Source organism: Rhinopithecus roxellana, chromosome 3 (genome assembly GCF_007565055.1).
Source record: "Rhinopithecus roxellana isolate Shanxi Qingling chromosome 3, ASM756505v1, whole genome shotgun sequence".
Classification (NCBI taxonomy): Eukaryota; Metazoa; Chordata; class Mammalia; order Primates; family Cercopithecidae; genus Rhinopithecus; species Rhinopithecus roxellana.
The window spans coordinates 129,881,775-129,903,552 of NC_044551.1; the positions used below are offsets into that span (position 1 = coordinate 129,881,775).

The 21,778-nt window shown below is 46.0% G+C and overlaps 1 long non-coding RNA gene and 1 pseudogene across 2 annotated transcripts in view; one reads left to right on the plus strand and one right to left on the minus strand.

Annotated features, from left to right (window-relative positions):
- LOC115896433 overlaps positions 1–2,199 on the minus strand; it is a 32,133-nt gene extending 29,934 nt beyond the window's left edge. For both annotated transcript variants that reach the window (XR_004056308.1, XR_004056309.1), the window contains exon 1: positions 1,693–2,199. This is a non-coding gene — a long non-coding RNA (uncharacterized LOC115896433). The remainder of the gene's footprint in view (positions 1–1,692) is intronic.
- Positions 2,200–5,978: 3,779 nt separating this feature from the next.
- Positions 5,979–11,871, plus strand: LOC104675953 (annotated as a pseudogene).
- Positions 11,872–21,778: the final 9,907 nt, after the last annotated feature.

The following is a 21,778-nucleotide window of genomic DNA, read 5'->3' on the forward strand; positions in this document are numbered from 1 at the left end:
CTCTCTGTTGCCCAGGCTGGAGCGCAGTGGTGCAATCTCAGCTCACTGCAACCTCTACCTCCTGAGTTCAAGAGATTCTCCTGCCTCAGCCTCCCAAGTAGCTGACTACAGGCACCTGCCACAGCACCTGGCTAATTTTTGTATTTTTAGTAAAGACTGGGTTTCACCAACTTGGCCAGGCTAGTCTCAAACTCCTGACCTCAGGTCATCTGCCCTCCTTGGCCTCCCAAAGTGCTGGGATTACAGTCATGAACCACCAGGCTGGCCATTCATCTGAGTCTTAAAGGCTTATAAAGATACCTCAAGAGCCATCCTTGAGGCCAACCAAGGAGGCTTCCAGGTCCCACCCACATTTCAACAGCTCCAGTTTTATCTGTTTACTTTATGGGTGTTTGGTGTAAGCTCTGTTTGAACAAAGAATTCTACTCCTTTTTTAAAAAGTTGGAACCACTGATGTAGTCCAAGCTGCTCATTTTACAGATAACATCACTGAAACACATTGAGAACTTTCCCAAGCTCACACATGGCTTGAACTGAAAAGGTAAGGAACATTTTGGATATGTTGAAGAAGGGTGATATGGTTTGGCTTTCTGTCCCCACCCAAATCTCATCTTGAATTGTAATCCCTAAGTGTTGAGGGAGGAACTAGTGGGAGGTGATTGGATCATGGGGGTGGTTTCCCCATGCTGTTCTTGTGATAGTGAGTGAGTTCTCAGGAGATCTGATGGTTTAAAAGTGTAGCACGTCCTCTTCACTTGCTGTCTCTCTCTCCTCCCACCATGTAAGACATGTCTTGCTTCCCCCTTTGCCTTCCACCATGATTGTAAGTTTCCTGCAACCTTGCCAGCCATGCTGAACTGTGAGTCAATTAAACCTCTTTGTTTTTAATAAATTACCCGGTCTCAGATATTCTTTATAGCAGTGTGAAAATGGACTAATACAAAGGGAGACCAGGGTGTCTGCAGGAAACAAGAAAGAACCATATCTGCATCTAACTCACAGGTTAGAAAAGCATGTAGTTGTCAAACTACATGAACCTAAAAGAAGTTTATATTTGCTGCCCAGGTTCTATTCAGAGATATATATCCTCTTGCCAGAGACACAGACATGCAAACCATATTTACTACTTACTAAACCCCAAGCCCATACTCATCAAACTTGAAAGGTAATAGAATACTAATTGCCATTGTCCAGATGACTCTTCTCCATCTTTTGACAAAGTTATTTACTACTGTTTCTCAGAATGGCTCCCATGCAATTAAGAAAAGGACAGTACTCCATGCTGGAGATGATAATCCAGGCTCAGCAGTGGATACACTGGCAGATTTTTAGCAAATTTTATATAAATCAATCTTATTGTAAAATATTGACGCTTCCTCACCAACTCCTGTTTCCTCCTTATTTTACAAAATGTGGAATTAATTTCAGACTAGAGCTTGAGTCAAGCACCTGAGTTGGGAAGACCAAAAGTCAACACAGAGGCTAACCCTTGAAAAGTGCTACGAAATCTGTAATTCAGGTCACAAGGAGGACTCTGTTGCTTTTCCACTCTGCTGGTGAAGAGAAAACAGAAGGTATCCTCTCAGTGTCCCAACGTGTTTAGGTGAAAGATGCCCACCTCAATCCCACTTAAGCACAAAGAGAATTTACAAGTCCAAGCAATGGGAAAATGCAGGGCTGGCTCATGCTCACCTGGGGAAGGAGGAGCTCAAATGGTGTCAGGAGAGCTCAAATGGTGTCTCTCCCTCTCTTGGTTCTGCTTTATCCTGTTGTCTTCATCCTCACTGAGGCTTTCTTGGAGAGAAGACAAAACCCCAATAATTGCAGATATACAAACTCAAAGTTCTCTAGCAAGAGAGCAGCTCTGGCCCAGAGGCTCCAGATATTGAATTGCATCTCATTGGTTCAAATTGTGTCCCGGGGTTTGAGAATTTACCAGGAGTTACCTCCTGGTAGAACTGAGTCTTAAAAGAGGAACCTAAGCCAAGGGCTAAGAGTAGGGGAGGGGTGGCTCCCCAAGAAGAAAAGATAGGTTCTGTTTCAGGAAGAAGGGATATTGAGCAGGTCAGACCACAGCTGTGTACTCCCTTCACCTGTTCAGCCCTGTGCCTCGCTGTGCTAATGGATAAGGCACACCTGATATCTTTGGAGGGCTCTAGAGTAGCTAAATCATAGATACTATTAGCCAAGCTAGCCTGCCCATTCAGTTGTGTTCGTTGAACAAATGTTTATTTATAGTAAGTCACAAACTAAACTGAGCCCATGCAGGGAGGGTTATTGGGTAAATCAACTTCCCAGAACTACTGTGTCAGGAATTACCACAGGCTTCTTTTTGGCCAAGCCCCTGGGGCCACACTTGGAGTCTTGGCTGACTGTCAGCTACTTTTTTTTTTTTTCTTTTTTTGCCTTTCTACAAGCCCCAAGCCCCAGGTTCCAGCGTTTTTTTTTTGTTTTGTTTTTTGTTTTTTTTTTTTTTGTCTGGATCCTAGATGTTTTCTCTTCTCCTAACTTTGGCTAGGCACAGGACACATCTTTCCAGCTACTTCTGACACTCGCAAAAACAAGAAACAAGATTTTTTCTCTTCATCAGGACTGGAGATTTACTGGGGACTGGGAAATGTTCGAGGATTCGGAAGTCTTCCTGCTTCCTTAGGGTCATTATTCCTGATCATCGCCCTTTTCCAGTTCTCAACCTTCCTGGCATTTCTGCCTCCTCTTCTGTGGCTGAAGTGGAACTCACAGGCCCTCTTGCTCCTGTGCACTGGCAGTGCCAGCTACTACTTACTAAGCACCTACTCTAGGCCAGGCCCTGTGGAAAACACATTATCAGTATAGCATCTCAAATGCTCCTCCCCTCTCCTCTGCAGTAAGTCCTATGACCCTCACCAAAGAGGAAACTGGGGGCTGGAGAGATGAAGTCACTCGCCTGCATTCTGTGGCCAGTGAGTGGCAGCCGAGGAACTGGGACTGGGTCTGCCTGGGACTGAAACCACGCTCTTGACCACCACACTATAGTGCCCTCTGTGGGCCTCTACTTCAGGAAGCCCTTTTCTAGCACGTTCGCCTGAAATCACAGAATGGTAAGAACAAACGAGGGTGCCTGGAACACTGCTCAGGAGCCCCCCAAAGACTCGGGAAGGCCATTGGCATGCCGCATGACCACAAGGCTGAATGATTTCAATCTCTATGTCTGTCAATGCACCACCCCACAACGGCATGCACAGATTTATAATGGGGGTTTTCCTCGTGTGTCGCCCCTGCTGGTATCAAACCAGAACCACCACTATTTTATGTAGTGTTTCTCAACCATATTTTACTCATGTGCCTTTCTGATATGTGCAAAATTTTTACTACCACCATCCCAAATGCTGGGATGGTCCCCAGGGATTTCTTTCCTCCCACTGTGATTTTTGCATTTCTCCATCTCAACCGCCAGTGGATTTTGCCAATGGCAAAATTTCTCCATCTCACCTACCAATTCCTGTAGTTTGAATTACAAAAGAAATCCCCTCCTTTATGTTCCACATATAAAATGTTCATGTAATATTAAGTATCAGAATACACCCAGACATACTTAAAATATTAACGCCCCAGATGGCGTTGGCCCCAACCAGTCAGAACTGCTGCTGGTCGTTGCTGCATGCTGGTGAACTGCAGCCTAGCACTGGCCCTGTGTATACTTCCAGAAGTCCTGCAATACTTCCTGGAGGCACCTCTCCCACCACAACTGGGAATCCTGAGCTAGGACCTAGTGTTTCTGCGAATGTTGCCATAGAATTCAACTAGGTGAGGAAGAAACAAAAATGCATATTGCCTCATTCTCTTTCTCCTTTCTATTATGTAAACCTTCCTCCCAACCAATTGCTTCAGCCTGGTGGGGCTGACCTTGCTCTCAGTACAAGGGATGGAATAATCCAAGAGGAGTAACAACAGCCAGCTGTGTCACTGTGTGTCAGAATAATGCCCCATGTGCATTAAGTTGCTATCAAGGGGCATCACCCTTTCCTCATCTCAAACTCCAGCTATGAGGATACCCAGCTGGTGTCTATACGGCAGCCGCCCACTTGTTCCTCCTGAGGGAATTTCCATTGATTGGTTTTTCAGATCATGAGGAAATGAGGCACCTAGTTGCATAATTCCTGAATGTTGACCCAGTCCTGGAAGAAGCTAACGCCCAACTGGAACATTACTGCTCTTGCCTGTGTCAGAAGAGGAACAGGATGACATGGCAGGAATCTTAAAGTGCCTCCGACACTGCCTGTGAATCAGTACTCACGGGTCAGGGCCTTCAGGGTGATGTTGAAAGGCAGGGACACTGCTCAGCCCAGCAAAACAGCAGGGCCTAAAAGAGACGGGGCCAGAGTTGGTGGGGAAGGAAAAAACAAATTAAGTGCATGTCAGACACCATCTGCTGATTCCCAAAACTAATAGGAAGGTCTTTACAAGGACTGCCATTCTCTACTGGAAGATACAGAGGAGGAAAAAAACAACTGTGCAACAAATGCTGCATTTTTGTTCACAAAAGATGAGGTATATTCAATTCAATCCAATTTTATGGAGAGCCTCTGGGTGGGACTGCAGGGCATGGAAAGGTGCATTCTCTTCAGCCCTCCACTAATGCACATGAGGGGAGCTTAGTCCAGAAATTTCTGGGATTCAGAGGAGGGAAAAAACTGAAATATCAACCCTTGAGATATTTTTAGTATCACCTCAAATCTCCAATGCCTTGGCTGGGGAAACCCCAAAGTTCCCCAATATTAACAATTCCCCAGGATTCCAACTCTCTGGGTCCTCTGACCTCAAGTTCCTACGTCCCCCGCCGCCCCACCACAAGTACCTCTGAGTTCTCCAAAAGAAAACACTCACACAGAAGGGAAAGTCATGCTGGAAACTCCAATAACAGGAGACTGGTTGAATGTATGAGGGTACATTCACAAAATGGAATCGTGAGTAGCATTCTAAAAATGAGTTAGGGGTACATCTGCTCAAGGTCAATTGCAAAGTGACCAGGGCTGGGGCGGAACAGCAGCAGAAACGATACCGTTTAAGAAAAAATACGTGAAGGGCATCCCCAGAAGAAGACACAAGAAACTGGTAACAGCAGTTGCTTTTGGCTAGAGGAACTGAAGCTAGGGGTCAGGAATGAGAGGAAGTACACATTTTTATAGGAGTTTTTGTAACAATAAATCAGAGTTACTTTAAAATATTTCCAAGAAGGAATTGAGGTAAGAGAAACCATCACATGTAAATGTTGGGGAACCAGTTTCAACTTCACCAAAGATGCCCTAGAGGAGGAAAAATTTCCTTTTAGAACACCTCCTACCAGGATCTCCTCCCCTGGCTTTCCTGCATCACCCCTTTGGCTCTGTTGGGTTTTTTCATGCCATAAACCAGACTTTAATTCTACCCTCTTCTTCAAAGTCACTGGATGGAAACGCCCTCTCTCAATGATCTGCTTAAACCAACAAATCTATATAGGTCATGTGAATCACTCCACTACCCTAGAGCATAAGAATTGCCACATTTCAGCTGGGCGCAGTGGCTCAGCCTGTAATCCCAGCACTTTGGGAGGCTGAGGCAGGCGGATCACGAGGTCAAGAGATCGAGACCACCCTGGGCAACGTGGTAAAACCCCGTCTCTACTAAAAATACAAAAATTAGCTGGGTGTGGTGGCAGATGCCTGTAGTCCCAGCTACTCAGGACGCTGAGGCAAGAGAATGGCGTGAACCCAGGAGGCAGAGACTGCAGTGAGCTGAGATTGCGCTGCTGCACTCCAGCCTGGTGACAGAGCGAGACTCCATCTCAAAAAAAAAAAAAAAAAAAGAATTGCCACGTTTCTTAATTCCTCTAAAGAAAATTAAATCTGGCCCAGTCCCCAATCACCTTGCCCTCATCCCTCCCTTGGGAAGATCAAAAAACTCTAGAGTCCTAGAGTTTCCACCATTCAGGAACACTGGGCAGGGGCCTTTAGTGCAGCATGGTAGCCAGTGAGCTGCTCATTGTCCAGGCCCCCAGGACAATGCAGGCTCCTCTGGTGGCCCACACCATCTCCAGGTCAGGCAAGATCCTTGGCCCTTTCACTTGGCCCCCAGTTCCTAAGACTGGGTCTCATCCCCAGGTATCCAGGGCCTCAGTTCACTCAGTTCACCTGAGATGTATATCTCAACTTGGGTGCTGGATGGTGAATGCCACAGAAGTCCCCACCACTCAAGACTGGCCACCCTCTCTGTGCTATCAGAGCCAGGCCACTCCCTTCTTCTCAAAGCCTGGTTGCCATCCCCTACCTCTCTCCAGCTTACATGTCAAAACATCTCCGTTCTAAAAAGCAAAAGAGCTTACATTTGTCCATTCCACACCCAGGACAAGGGAATCCAGAACTCAGAACACAAAGGCCTGTGTCTGTTCATGCTATAAGGGGGAAGAGGAAGTTACCTGCACAGCAAAGCAACTCCACTCAGGATTAACCCACCACTCTGCTACACCCTCCCCTCAGTAAATCTTTGTGCTTCGAGTGGCGGAAAATACTTTCCATAAATAAATGGGGATACACCCAAAGGGAGGTGAGGGCTGTCGTTAGCCAGGGTCCCTGAGACTCAGTTTCCTGGATTGAAAGTCACGGGTGTAAATTTCATAGTGAAACAGCACCTCACAGAGCAGGTAAACTTCCCAAGACACGGCAGAGAAGCCTGTGTGCCAAGTGAATTTTCTGCCTCCCAGCAAAGACGGAAAAGACACCTTTGAGTGGGTTTTCCTCTGAGGAAGAAAGGTCTCTGGAAGGAGCACAAGTCCAAGAGGACTCCCGGGGTTCCAATTTAATTGTTCCGGGTTGGGGCCCAGAGAGGTATTTTTAAAGCTTCCCAGGAGACTCTCCTGTACAGACAGGTTGAAAGCTGGTTATGTAAAGGCCTACAGTATTGTTTCCTCTGTACCATGAGTTGGTTTCCCAACCCCAGTCTCCATTTTCGCATCGCCCAGCCTCACACCAACACCTGCTGTGTGTTCTCCAAGTTTCTATGTTCCTCACAGTCTCCAGGGCAACACATTTGGATGCCAAAATCCCCTGCTCATGTTTAGGGCCTCTTCCCCTCCTGGCACCCCCTTGTGGTATCCCAGATGCTGAAGTGAAGGCCTCGGGAACCCTCACTTAGGCGTTAGAGGGAGCATGGCTAGTACTAGCCTAAACAGCTGAGACCCTTTTGCCTTGGTAGCCAGACGGGATGCAGAGGGCAGCCACAGAGTACCACAGCAGGCTTTGGGGATGCTGCAGAGTGGTGGCCTAGGGTTTCCACAGCTGTGCCTTATGTCACCATCTCCTCAGCTGGCAGGGCCTGGACTCCCTCTTCCATGCTGCCCTCCCTTCGTTGTGGAGATTCTCACCTCTCTTCTGTTCCTTCACCAGCTTCACTTGCTGTGAGGTCAATGACTTCCTTCCTGCTACTGAGACAAGTGACTGGTTACTCTTGGAGCAGTGAAGGCCTGGGAAGGACATGGGGATCCGTCAGGCTGGTTTAGATTAGCCTGTATGACTCCAGGTTGCCGTGTTGGTTCTATTGTAATGGACAGACCTGGTCCCATGGTTGGCTCCAAACCTCCCCAGTCAGTATCCTCTGCGTCAGTGTTTCCAACCCTCATTGTAAAAAGTTACCTTTCCCAGATTTTTGATAGGGGATTCAGAAGACTGACTTGTTGCCACCACCCACCTCCCTCCACACGCCCCTTCCTCAGCTTGCCCTGTGCTTGAGTATTTTCAACAATCCAGCTAGAGCCAGGCAAGCAGGGGTCTTACCTTGAGCAGAAGGACCTCAGAGGCTGCGTCGTGAAGACTTTCTATCTGGGGCTGTTGTTTTGCCCTTTGAGACCAGCCGCTCTGGCAGCATCTTAGTGTGAGCCAAGAGTCAGATGTTCCTTCCCCATGGGATGATGGTGTCATTGTCAGAAAGCCCCCTCCATTTCTGATCATCTGCTGCTTCTGTCACACACAGACGGGCTCTCGCCAGTGCCAACGCCTATTCCTGCATGTCAGTTATGGCACAGGGCCTGGGGACCATCTCGTGCTCCAGCCCCTTAGGCATCACCAGTCACACAGAGACAGCCTGTTTTCTTCCTTCCTCCCCACTGCCATGTCACTGCTGAAGGGCAAAGACCTTTTGAGATGGACTTGCAAGCTCAGTCTCTCCACATTTCTCTGGTATTCCTCAAATCTGCAGAAGCAAGATACTTGGGTCTGCCACGACTACCAAACCCTCTGTCCCCTCTTTCCCGGTGTGGTCATGATTAGTAGACCTGGATGTGTTTCATGTTCGTATTAACTCCTGTCTGGTTCTCCAGTTTCCCATGAAGGCCTCAAAGAGTTGATTATGTACTTTTCATTTTTGGTGCTTACTGTTTCTCTTTATTTTCTTACATAAGTCATATAGGAATATATCCTGACTGTATAAGTTTCAAATAATATAGAAGCCTACAGAGGAAAGCTGAAAACCTGCGCCATCCTGCTCCAGTTCACTCCTGCTCAAGGTCGCACTGCCCGCGGCTGGCTGTGCCTCCTCCCAGTCCCATGTCTAGGCACCCACACTGCACAGAACATGCGTCTATGCATGTGTAATTTTTTATTTTTCATTTTTTAGATGTAGATATTACTTTGCAAAGTAACAAACTTAGTATGTTTTTCGCTTGGAAATGTTTCATGTTAGGATATACAGCTCTATCTCATTCATATATAACCATACACACACGTATATAATGCTTTCATATCCTAGATTGTTATATTCATAAAAAAGAGATTGTCCTACACACATGGTTCTGCACTTTGTTTTTGGTTTTTTGTGAGTGGTTTTTTTTTTTTTTTTGTTATTGTTTGTTTTCTTCTTGTTTTGTTTTGTTTTGAGATGGAGTTTCACTCTATCACGCAGGCTGGAGTGCAGGGCTGCGATCTCAGTTCACTGCAACTTCCACCTCCCAGATTCAAGTGATTCTCTTGCCTCAGCCTCCCAAGTAGCTGGGATTACAGGCACATGCCACCATACCCAGCTAAGTTTTGTGTTTTTGGTAGAGATGGGGTTTCACCATGTTGGCCAGGCTGATCTCGAACTCCTGACCTCAAATGATCCACCCACCTTGGTCCCCCAAAGTGTTGAGATTACAGGCGTGAGCCACTGCACCCAGCCCACTTTGATTTTAGACACAGAATACTCAGCACATACATTCCTTCCTTGGTTTTATCAACAATTGCATCCTCTTTCATAATTTGGATGTGCCAAAAATATATTAGCCAGAAGCCCACTGGAGAACATTTTGTCACAAGTACACTTCTCATCTATCTGTGTGAGAGTCCTATAATTGAACCTCATATTCTGCGGAGGAGTAATGAAATGTGAAAGCCGAAAGTTACTACACAGGGACAAAGTGCTGGATGGAAAGGAATGGCAAAAAGGATTCTTGGATGAGGAAGGGCTAAGTGGCTATTGTTTCCTCTTGATTCCTTTCCTAAACTTTCTGGTGATATGGGTCAATAGTTATTGTTAGCTCAGAGTTTTACCTTTCAGTTTCAGCTTTAGTTTTACCTCAAGCTCTTTTGACAAGTCATTCCAAGTGACAGTTCCAGCTACACATGAGCCCAGAGATTGTTTCTGGGTGGGACAAACTGTCCTTTCTAATTGAAATGCTCTATCCCTAAGTGATTCATTTCCTTTGAGCATCTCAGCTCATGTTTAATTTCTTTGCAACCAGGTGTGTGAATGTAACTCTTCTGTATAAGGCAAGTATATACCCATACACCTGATATTAATAAACTATTGATTTCATGTTTGTTGCATTGCTAAATTGACAGCCTAGGCAATTTGTTTTCCTCCAGAAGTACTGCCTCCCTAATTAAATAGACTACATTTAATTGTGGGGTCATGTTAACCAAAATTATGTTTCCCAAAAGCTTGAAAGTATTTTTTAAAAAACTTTTATTGTTTTGTTTCAGCATTTCTGACATTGCTACACAAATTCAGTCATGCAGCCCACCAAGTGCCTACTGAATTTCCTGTCACGCAGAGCCTGAATTTCCTGTCATTGAGCATAACCTTTTAAAAATATTATTGTTTTTTTAAACCCTGGCACTGAACCAGTTTTTCATCTTCATCTTGACTTAGTGCCTCCCCACTGTGCTCTCTCATCTTCTTCTACTGGCTCCACTCACCTCCTCTGTAGCCAGGAACCCACAGTTGGCTATTTCGGCCATGTGTCCAGAGTCTGGAATCCCTTGTCCCCTTGGGCTTGCACTGTGGCCAGTTAGCTTGCCCATCCTCAGCCTCAGCACCCTCCTTGTCTGTCCCCTCCCCGCCCCCATCCGGGGCACCCTCCAAAGGTGCACCTGTCTTCTCTGAGGTCAGCCCCACTGCCTGGCCCTCTGTCCCCTCCCCCAGTGCTGTTGGTGACTTTGCTCCATCAAGCATCCTCTTTTTCTCTCTCTGTCTCTCTCTCTCTCTCTCATATTTTCCCCCGTCAACTAGTTGCCTCCTCTACATTTGGAAAAAATAAAACAAATCTAGTCAAGGTTCCCTTAAATGAAAGATGCTTTTTCTCAACACTGCTATTCCCTCAGGTTATTATTGTATCTCATACCCTTCTGCCACCGTTCTTTAAAGTCTAGTCCAAACTGGTTTCTCCACCTCCCTACATCCCAATACCTACTTTAAATAAATAAAAAGATTAAACACACAAGTGAAAGTGCATATGGTAAATCGTCAATGAAGAAAGATGGAAAATAAAAACCCCTTCCTCATCTGACTGATGGGGAAATTATTAATTAATTAATAGAGTCATCAGTCCCTTTTTAGAAAAAATAATATATATTGATTTTATATATTGTATTGTGTATATGTATAACATATTATATATATTGTACATATACCCACACCTGCAAATATATATGTAATCTTCTAAATTTTACACATATGGAATCATACGCTGGTCTGACCTTTTTAAAAAAATTTAATAACATATCCTGGCACAAGAATTCAAAAATAGGGGTTGCCCCTGGTGAGAAGATCTGAACTGATGAGGAATGAGGTAAAAGAGCAACTTGCTGGAGGCGGCGGCCAGGCAGTCACTGGGCCGGGGTCCTGGGCCGCCGCGCTGCGCTCTCCGGCGGTTCCTCACAGCTCTGCTCCAGGTTCCCGTCCAGGCAGCAGTGGGACACGGCGAACTCGGGCTGCAGGGATGTCCCGGGCCCGGATGAGGACAGTTTTCTGTACTTCGCCTACGGCAGCAACCTGCTGAGGAGAGTATCCACCTCCGAAACCCCTCAGCGGCGTTCTTTTGTGTGGCCCGCCTGCAGATCGAGACCATCCAGGCCAACATGGTGAAACTCCGTCTCTACTACAAATACAAAACTTAGCTGGGCGAGGTGGCGCACACCTGTAATCCCAGTTACCCAGGAGGCTGAGGCAGGAGAACGGCTTGAATTCGGAAGGCAGAGGTTGCAGTGAGCCGAGACTGCGCCACGGCACTCCAGCCTGGCTACAGAGCGAGACTCCGTCTCAAAAAAAAAAAAAAAAAAAAAAAAAAAAAAAAAAAAAAGGAAAATATAGTGTAATAGAAGTTAAAGTTTCAACTCAAGAAGAAAGAGAACTAACCTGTCAAAGTTATCTGATGACAAATTACGAAAGTGCTCCTCTGTCTTCACAGTACAAAAAGATTATTTGCATGGGTGCAAAAAAAATGGTTTGCCACTGGAGTATCAAGAGAAGTTAAAAGCAATAGAACCAAATGACTATACAGGAAAGGTCTCGGAAGAAATTGAAAACATCATCAAAAAAGGGGGAAACACAAACTCTTTAGAACATAAAGGAATATATCTAAGGATATTCTGTGTGCTAATATAAAATATTTTTAACACTTGAGAACAGAGATCTGGGGTATCTCCATGTTTGATTCATTTTCAACAGTGTTCTGAAGGAATATCTCACTTGGGTGACTCCTTGTTTTCAGACTATAAAAATAAACTGGGTTAGGAGTTAGACAATTTAAAAGGGGGATATGGGACCCTGAAATGTATGACAAATGGATGTGAGTTACCCTTCTGTAAACACTGAAAGCTCTTCTCTTGACTTGATCTTAAGTGTCTCCTTGCTTTGGTAAAGAATAGATATGTAGCTCGCTTGATGATGGTGCTGGTGAATTGCTCTGCTCTGTCTGAGATTTGTAAAAATCAGATTAATGAGAGTAATCTGCAGATAATTGATAATAACATTTTGAAAACTGGAAAGATGGTATACTGTTTTTAGAGGAATAAACATGTTTGTGGTTTTTTAAAAAAGAGCAACTTGCTTTGCACTGTATACTCTTTTGTATTATTAGGATTTTATACTATGTTTATATGTTGCCTATTTAATAAGTCACTTAAAGTGATTTATATATCTTGAATATCTTTCCATATTAGCATGTACAGACAGAACTCATGATTTTGTGGATATGGGCAGACTATCTCTGGAAAGATACAGAAGGAATGAGGAAAAGCCTCCTGAGGAATGTCTTGCAGACTGACCCCAGGTCAGGTATACTTCCTGCATACCTTTCGTGCTGGTTTTTGGTTGCTTGTTATCACGTACAAATATTACACAAAATAGGCTTCAAAAGGACTAGTTATATAGATGTACCATGATTTGTATAATTAGTTCCCTATTCATGGATATTTAGGCCATTCTCAAGTTTTAAAGTTATTATTATTATCGTTATTACAAACAGCGTCACAGGGAGAATCCTGTACATGCATCTGTAATACCATGGTGATGTTTCTTCTATCCCTGTCCCAGACCCCTTTCCTCTGTTGTTATCTGTACGCAGATCTCGTGATGGCACTTTCTGACTACTCATACTTGAATCTGGCGAGTTTTCCTTTGCAGGTGGTCTGGTGGGGAAGGCCAGGGTCAGGTTCCACTTTCCGGAATGCTCTCATGACCCAGGATGTGGGTAAGAGACTCCTTTAGGCAGAGGGCAGGCAGGTGGAAGGCTGTGTGCATCCCAGTGTCTCTTCTGTCTCCTGCCAACCGGATAGGCCAATTGTAGCATGCAACTTGTCTGGAAGTATCCTCATTTATCCTCACTTCCTCTGCCCCTCAGGACCAAACCGAGTGCAGAGTAGCTCCCATCACCCCTGTACCCACTCCTTCTGGGACAAATAATAGATTTGAGTTTTCCACCTCAGTGTGAACATGTAGCCTTAAAGAGATAAATTTAGTTGATTTTTTCTGAGCTATAAGGGTCCTGTCTCCATTTTTTTCATCCTCCCTATTCCCTCTCACTGCTTTGGCATGCCTTCTGCCTATTTTGTAATGTTTAGATGTGATAACAAGCAAACAAAAACCAGCACAAAAGATATGCAGGAAGTATATCTGGCCTGCGGTCAGTCTGCAAGTCATTCTTCAAGAGGCATATCCTCATTTCTTCTCTATACTTCCAGAGGTAGTCTGCCCATATCCACATATATGGAGCTGTGGGAAACTAACCTAAAATGTAGGAGGGGGGTTTTAACTGATCACAACTTACAACAGTGCTGTGTCCAATCTCCCATCCCTATGAGGGAGGCAGAAAATGAAGGGGTCCCATAGCTTTCTTCTCGCTTTTAGCTGTTAAAAATTCTAATCTAATCTAGTCTAAAATTATGATCGTATCTACTCAAACCATCCACCCCCATCATGACCTGGGGGCACCTGCAGTGGGCAAGCGGCATATCTGTCTTTTACTCCTGTCCCCTCACTTTTCCTCTTGGAGTAGAGAGGGATGAGTCATGATCAGGTTCAATGACAGCTTCTGCCCATCCTTTATCAAAGTTGGGGACTGGGAGAGGCAATGGGGAGGGAGGGTAACTGTCTCCTTACTGAACTTCCTGCGTTATGGTTCTTTCTCTGTGAATGCTCATGGCCTCACTGACCAATACTAGCCATCTGAATGTCTGGCACCCTAAAACAGGCTCTTTGAGGCTAGCAGGTAAGTTCTTCAGAGAGGCTCTCTCACACACATGGCTTCCCCAATGTGGCGGATCCAGCTGCAGGTTGACCTCTTCCAGCCCCTTCAACCTCTGCCTCTGTGTACACCTCACAGCCTCTTATGCTTGGGTCTCCTTGCGCAGTGACAGGAAACAAGACAACTCAAGACTGTCACCTTCCATGGTGTCCACTTGCCCATGGGAGACTCACATGTCCCTTTCAAGCCAGACTCTGCCATTTCTCCCAAGGTTCTTTGCCCCTGCTCAGCAGGAACAGGGCAGATCAATGCATCAACTATACCTAAGCAGCTGACCAACTGGTAAATGAGGCACCAGCCTCTTCTTCTTGCAAGTAAACTCCAATCTTTAATGATGTTTCTCTTGGGGCCCATTTCATGTGGCTTGCAGCAGGGCATGGTGGGAAAGGAAAAACTCCAACACTCATTACTAGGCCAACTAGGGTGGCAAGGTGGGGAGTGTGTGCTGATAGCTGCAAGGTCAGTTGTTTCATCTTTAAGAAAGCCCTGGAAAGGAATTCTGGCCTGTTGTCGGTGGCTTTCTATACAAGGTGCATTATTTATCCTTCATAGTCCTCAGCTTTGCCCTTCTAATTCTACTCTAACGAACAAGAAAGTCCCACTCGATATACCGTTTTTTTTAACATAAATGGTAGCTAGCATACTGATGTCACTGTGCTGCATCTTAATAACATATCTTAATAACGTCTTAATCAATATCTTAATAACATCTTAGAGATATGTTATTTCATATCAACCGACTTAATTCTGCCTCTTAAAAAACATTTTAAAGTATTTCATTATATTGATATATTTCTAATTAGTGCCCCTTCAAGGAGTATTTAAGTTGAACACTTGTCAATGTTTTATTTTTTTATTTACAACAAAAAGATATCCAGTTCATAGATTGTTTGGGGGTTGAATGTGTATAGACAAAAAGAATTATCCAGAGAAAAGTTAGACTAGGAATAAGATGATAACAGGAATGTCTCATTTTAGTTGTGGCGTGAGTTTGGACAGGCCTAGTTAAGCACTGCTGAGCCTCTATCAGCTGTGTGGAGTAAGCCTAGCTTAGGAAGGAGCTGGTGCTCAGACAGACCACTAGCTGGTAGAAACATCACAAATAGATTTCAAACAGAAATGTGCTCAGGTGTGTTTTCAGAAAAGCCTTGCAATGTGAATTTCAATTCACTTCTGTTTGGGACCACTCTTTTTCTTTCTCACAAGCAAGGTTGTGATTCTATCTCATATGATGTCTTACACACAGGTGCTGCCTCTCCCTGATCCTGGATCTGAGATCCTGAATGACACTATGACATGTTCCCTCTTACTTGAAAGTTGTGTGTGCCTTGGGTGCAGGCACACAGTTTCCCTGAGGAGTGGACTCCTGCTCCATGAGGGACACTCAGCATTCTTTTCATAGATGTGAATTCCTGCCTGTTCCATGGAGGGGCTCAAGGGGAGGCTGGACAAGCGCTCAGCGGGAAAATGCCATGGCATGGAGGCAAGCTCATGAGGGGGTTAGAGTAGATGGTCTTCAGGACCCCTTTCAGGCTTGTGTTATCCTTCCTTTAAGACCTTGGAATTTGCTATGTAGAGCAGCAGAGAGAGCATCTGCTTTGGACCCAACATCTGAGCTTGAATCCCACATCTGCCTCTTCCTTGCTGGGAAGCCCAGGACAAAGTCTCCTAACCTTCCTCTGTCTGTTTTCTTACCTGCAAATGGCAGGTACTGATACCTACAGTAATGGGATATTTATTTGTTAAATAAATATCATTTCAATAACCTCGTTGAAAAACATTTAAGCCTGAAGTAGATAAAACCTTCTTCTCAACAGCACAAGCCCCACCTTTTATTTAGCGTTTTCAGTTTTTTCTGTCTAAGCAAGATAAAGTTCCCATTGGTGGCTCACTCGTTCTAAGAAGTTTGTGCTAGGAGTTGGCAATGAACGCAGTTGGTTGCCTACCCCACAACCATTTCTCTCTTCTTCCTTCCTAGGGAATTCCTGTTTGTTAAGGAATCTACTTCTCCCCATCAGAGTGCTCCCTTTAGAAGTCAAACCATTTCCAATCCAGCAATGGGCCTCATTTTCTCCAAAAGTGGTGGTCACTCCAGTCCTTTTGCTAGTCTCTGGGTCAGGAATTAGCCTGTGATGCAATTTAACCAATAACACAAGGTGAGGTTTCCTGTGGGAAGACTTTAGAATAACACTTTCCCATTTCCTCTGGACATGGTTGTTTGCAGAGACAGGGCAACAAGAGAGACTTTCCAAATGTATGGCAGAGCCTGTAGGGAGGCAGCCTGTAGTCCTGACCTTGGTTGAACTTCAAGTCCCTCAAGTTAGGAAGACGTTCCTTATTCTTCCAGTCAGTTTGGGATCCAAAATATCAACTTTTCAAAGTTGCTGTGATGATTAGAGATCATGCATATAAAGCTCTTAGCACTGAGCCCAGCACACAGTAGGTACATAGTAAATGGTAGCTGTCAGTGTTACTGAGTTCAGTATCACACAGCCCCACATAGAGGTAGAAGGCAAGGAAACATCTGGCCAGAGAGACTGCAGTTAGAGCCAGAGTCAGTGACCCCCGCAGTCAAATCTGGAGAGGGCCAGAGAGAGCTTCCTAAAGAATTAGACTCTGAAAACAAGGCACAGCCCCAAACCAGAACCTTCATTGTCTGAGGTTGGAAAGGACGGCTGGTACTAAGGCTCTCTCACCTGAGCCTCCACAGCAGCATGCCTAGGGGGCCACGTGGGCAGCCATGCTTAGTGTAGCAGCCTTGAGAGCAGCTGGAGCAATGGCAGCCCACCACCCCCTGAACCGCCCCTTTGTACCACTTCAAGCCTTGTGGAAGCCAAGACTGGTCCCAGGGTGAACACAGAGGGACCCTGAAAGTTTTGCCAGCTCCAAAGCATTCCTGTCACTCATTACAGCCTTTCTGTGATCAAACTGCATTTAGGTACTCACTGTGTGACTTGGGAGATGTGACACCGTCACTAATACATCAACCATTTGACTACAAATCTATCCATGTGTAAAGTATACCTGTTCCAGCTCCTCGGTGCCTGTGTGTGAAGTCCTCCCTCTGCAATGTGGTAAAGTTCCCCTGTTCTCTGCCTGTTCTCCAGTTCTCTCTCTCCTCTCCCCACTCAAACCCCAATGCTCTATTCATGTTCCATGTTGAGCACTGTTTATGTTGTTCTTCTTCTTCCTACTCCCTCTGCCTGAAATGCCCTTCCCTTCCTTGTACACTCACAAGCTTCTTCTTATCCCTCAAGATTCAGCCTGGCTCTCCTTTGATATGGGCCCTTTCCCCAGCCAACCTCCAGGTGGGAATGACTACTCGCTTTGGTTAACCTAATGCCCATATACATCTCTGGTAACTAGAATACTTTCGAACAGTCCATTTTCCATGTTTATATAGCCCACTAAACTGTAAACTCCTAAGACCTGGGGCTGTATCATGGATGTTTGTGTTTGGCTGAGAGTAATTGATTAATAAATGTCTGTTGGATGGATGGGATGGATGGATGGATAAGAACCAGTGTGGGCTGTGGTAATGCAGAGATAAAAGTCCTTTCCCTGCCCTCAAGGAACTCACTATAGGTCACAGAAAATTAATACAAAGGAACAATGACATGTGATGAGTCACGGCGCAGTATGACACGTGAGCTCCATGGAGGGGCACCCATCCCATGGGGGAAAGAGGTGTGTGTTTTGGGGTACTTCTTAGAGGTGCTAACACACCATCCTGATCTGGATCCCTTTGGGCCAGCAGGAGTCAGCCACACAGAAACAAGAGGAAGGGCACCCTGGGCACAGGGAGCAACAGGTCCCAAGTGTGAGTGGCAGCAGTGAGGAAGGGACTCAGAGTCCACACAGTTGGAGCAAAGGAGAAATTGTTGCAGAACTTTCCCCTTAGTTCAGGTAAAACTGGGCTCCTGTCACATGACCAGGAAAGATTGGGCTTGCGGACACATAGAAAGGTTGAGGAAAATGGAGTTTATTGGATGAAAAGGAAAAAGGAAAAATAACTCAGCAAAGCAAGAGAGAGTCCTGATAGCAGGTTTCCCAGGTCACAGATTGAGTTCCAGGTCAGCACACAGGAACAGGAGAGGCCAGGCTCTTCCTCGCTGCAAACGGTGCAAACTTCCCAAGGTTCCACTCCATCTTCCCAGTGCACAGGTGGACATTATTCAGAAAGAATCAGTCGGGAAAGGGCAGGCCTCATCTGGGACCAGCTGTCCAGTGTTTTGTCTTTGTTTCCGGTATTTTTTGAGACAGACTTTTGCTCTCGTAGCCCCGGCCAGAGTGCAATGGCAAGATCTCGGCTCACTGCAACCTCCGCCTCCTGGGTTGAAGCAATTCTCCTGCCTCAGCCTCCCAAGTAGCTGGGATTACAGGCACCCACCACCACACCCAGCTAAGTTTTTTGTATTTTTAGTAGAGATGGGGTTTCACCATGTTGGCCAGGCTGGTCTCAAACTCCTGACCTCAGGTGATCCACCTGCCTCGGCCTCCCAAAGTGCTAGGACAGCAATCCAGTTTTTCAGCCTCAGGTTGTTTTAGACTTGGAGGCAGGGTTTTACCAGGGACCGCTGGCTGCCTCCTGTCTCTAAAATGTTGGGGTGAGGCTGGGATATGGTGAACAGGGCAGCAAGGACCCATCACATAGGGCCACATCCCCACAAGGAAATCTGGATTTTGTCCTGGGGAAACATGGACTAGTTTTTTGTTTGTTTTTTGAGATGGAGTCTTGCTCTGTCGCCCAGTGTGGTGGCACGATCTCGGCTCACTGCAACCTCTGCCTCCCGGGTTCAAGAGCTTCTTCTGCCTCAGCCTCCCGAAGAGCTGGGACTACAGGCGCACACCACCACACCCAGCTAACTTTTGTACTTTTAGTAGAGATGGGGTTTCACCATATTGGCCAGACTGGTCTCAAACTCCTGACCTCGTGATCCGCCCACCTTGGCCTCCCAAAGTGTTGGGATTACAGGCATGAGCCACCGTGCCCAGCCCATGGACTAGTTTTAAGATGGAACAAGATAGGGTGTGTATTTTTAAAGATTGCCCCAGCAGCAGTGTGGAGTAGGCAGCAAGGCGAGGGTGGAAGTGCTACAAGAGGGAGTGAAGAACTAATGAGGGCTGGACCAATGGGAGCAGTCAGGTGTTCAGACCAGGGAGGCACTCAGGGGGCAGACTTGGTAGGGTTTGGCCACTGTGCATAAGTAAAAGCAGAGGGTAGCACAGATGCCTGCCAGGTTTCCGCCCTAGCTGAAAAGGTACATGAAGGTGCATGCAGTCTCACTGAGCAGTAATGGAGGAAAGAGGGTGGCTTCAGGGGAGATTCAGTTTTGGTTCCCTAGAGGCTGAGAGGCTTAAGGAATCCCCAGGTGGGTCTTTTCAGTAGGCAATGAGATAGCCATCCCTGAAGCTTAGGAGAGAGGTCCAGATAAAGAAAAATATGTGATGCTCATAAGTAAAAAGCTGATAACCTCTCAAGGAATGGGTGTGTACACAGCGGGAAGATCAAGCCCCAAGATAGACCATAGGTGTAGGCAAAATTCTTAACAAAGAGACTGAGACAACATCCAGATAGAGCAAAAAGATCATGCTGCAATGGGCATTGGGAAGAGGAGAACTTCCAGGGGCCTGCAGGGATCTCCAAGGTCAAACCCTGCACAGTGAATAAGTAAGGAAAAAACCTAAAGAATGTTCATTTGTGGCCACATTTTTTGCAGCCCTCATCAGCCTGTGAGTACAAATGAAGTCACATTAAGAGTAACCACACATATTTCACTAGCTTGTTGCCAACCATCTGCACAACAGGACTGATTTTCCCCTAAAAAATGCCCTCACTTCCCGCCCTCCAAGGTGTATTTTCTGGGAGTCCCTGGGGGTGTCTCACACAAGCGGAAGGAGAGTCCACATGTGTTAGTCCACGCGCACACCCTCTTTCCATCTACAGCACTTGAGGCATCTGCAGCCCCCATGGCGGCTTCCCATTGAGATGCCCTGAGGTCCATGCTGGGTTTCAGCTCCTGCTATACAATGCAGCAGAGGCTTCTATGCTCGTCATTTTTCACTGAGTTGAAGCCACAGCATTTTCTGAGAAATGGAGAGGACACACCCTCTTTGCCATCTCTTTGTCACCCATGTTCCACATGATGCCTCAAAAAAAAAAAAAAAAACAAAAACAAAAACAAAAAAAAAAAAAAAAAAAACCTTCTTTAGCTTATGCCTTATGTCCTAAGGCTTCAGACACCAGGCAGTCCCTGGGACTGAGTGAGAGGCAGACAATAGTCTCCCTGGACCCCAGCCTCTACCCCAGGTTTGGGGCAGGTGACTAATTGCAAAAGGTCAGGATACCTAGCTAAACGGTTATTTGGCGACATAGAGGCCATGATTGGTGTCGGCCAACAATTCAGCAGAATGGTTGACAAGGTCAGATTGCAACAAAATGAGAGAATGGAGGTGAGAAAGGTACAGACAGTAAATTTCATGAAAGGGCAGAGGCAGGAAAGCAGGAAATGGAGAGTGGTGGTGGCTTTTAACTTGAACACAGTGGCAGACTGAGGAAGAGGCAGCAGGAAGGGAGGAGCCAACCACAGATGGGAGAAGAGAAAGGCTCTGAGTGAGTAGCAGGTGCAAGTCGTGCGGAAAAACCTCAGGCTGAGGGAACCTAAGGCAGCAGCCCTGAGGACCCTAAAAGAGACCCTGGACCTCCTGGCGGGGTCTCTGGAAGGAGTCTGGCCACAGGGTTCGGAGGTAAAAGACTAAAAAAAGAGAGGAGAGTCAGACTCTGTGGCGGAGCCTCCTCTGGAGGGAAGTGGGAAGTCCGGGGCCCTGACCGCGCCGAGGGGCCTGCCAGCCCCATCCTTTTCTCTGGACAGAGCTGTCACTTAGCTCCCCCTCCGTGACTCAGAATCTGACTTTCATTTTGCTATTTTAATTTTATTAACGATGAGAGTAACAGTAAAAAGCTGCTTCCGGGAGTGGATTTTCTTCCCTTCCCTTGATCACAGTTTGCTTGGGATTCCTCGCACGTGGCAGTGGCGGTGTCCAGCTGTGGCCTTGGCCCTGCCTCTTTGAAGATACTCCGGTTTCACCGTAAAGCTAGCTTCCTGGGGAAAGGATGATTCACGTTTAAAGGGCATGGTTTTTCCATGATTTGTTTATTTAAGCTACCATACGCTAGAGGGGGCCGGAACTAGACCCAAGAGTAGAAGACTGTGCTCCGCGGGATAAGGAGAACGAGCACCCTGGCGAAGAGCGAAAGATTTCCTACTGGTGCAACTCGTGTCTTAATAACACTTTAAGTGAATGTGGTGTCTGAGTGACAACACTACTTCCCCTCACAAACAGTAAAAGCAGAGTCACAAACAGAAGGCCAACCAGAAAAAAAAGATTCTCATTTCATCTGTAGTTTTGTATCAGGGATTGTGTTGGAATTTGACTCCATATTAAACTGCTATTCAAGGGTTACCAATTCAAATGGTTATGGGGTGAAGCCGGTGTCTCAGGCATGGGCCTGTCGTTGTTACCTGTGGCAAACCAAAGCCACTACTTGCCCTATACAAAGGGGACATCAGCTGTCAGCCCCAGCAGCTTGCACTAAAAGATGCAAGCTCTGTATTGCCCGACCTGACTTTTCAGAGAGAAGTTGTAAGTCCACATTGTTTTGTGAGACCTCCAGATTTTTAAATACTGAGAATGAATTCCATTAAAAAGATCACAACAACAAACACCCACCATACAGTCCAAGCAAAACGCTCTGACAGCGACCTT